Source organism: Octopus bimaculoides, chromosome 3 (genome assembly GCF_001194135.2).
Source record: "Octopus bimaculoides isolate UCB-OBI-ISO-001 chromosome 3, ASM119413v2, whole genome shotgun sequence".
Lineage (NCBI taxonomy): Eukaryota > Metazoa > Mollusca > Cephalopoda > Octopoda > Octopodidae > Octopus > Octopus bimaculoides.
Genome location: NC_068983.1, coordinates 31534347 through 31534760, shown reverse-complemented (window position 1 = coordinate 31534760; position 414 = coordinate 31534347).

Sequence of the window (414 nt, the reverse complement as noted above, 5' to 3'; positions counted from 1 at the left end):
ATATATATATGCGTAATTATATATACATTCATAAATTATTTTATATGCCAAAATATATATACATATTTATCTATACATGCATATATGCACATATATAACCAAATACATATAATACTTACAATTACATACAATTAGACGCATATATATTTTTATGATATTCTTTGCATGCATAAGTAAATATAAACAAAGATTATTACATATATGGATATTTATATGTTATATACAATATACCTTTACTTGTCCGTATATAAATATGTATGTATATATAATGTTTTTATATATATATGTATATATATATATATATATGTATATATATATATATAAATATATCTATATAGATATATATACATGTATATAATGCGCGTATTTTATATATACATATGTAATGTGCATATATATATATATATATATATA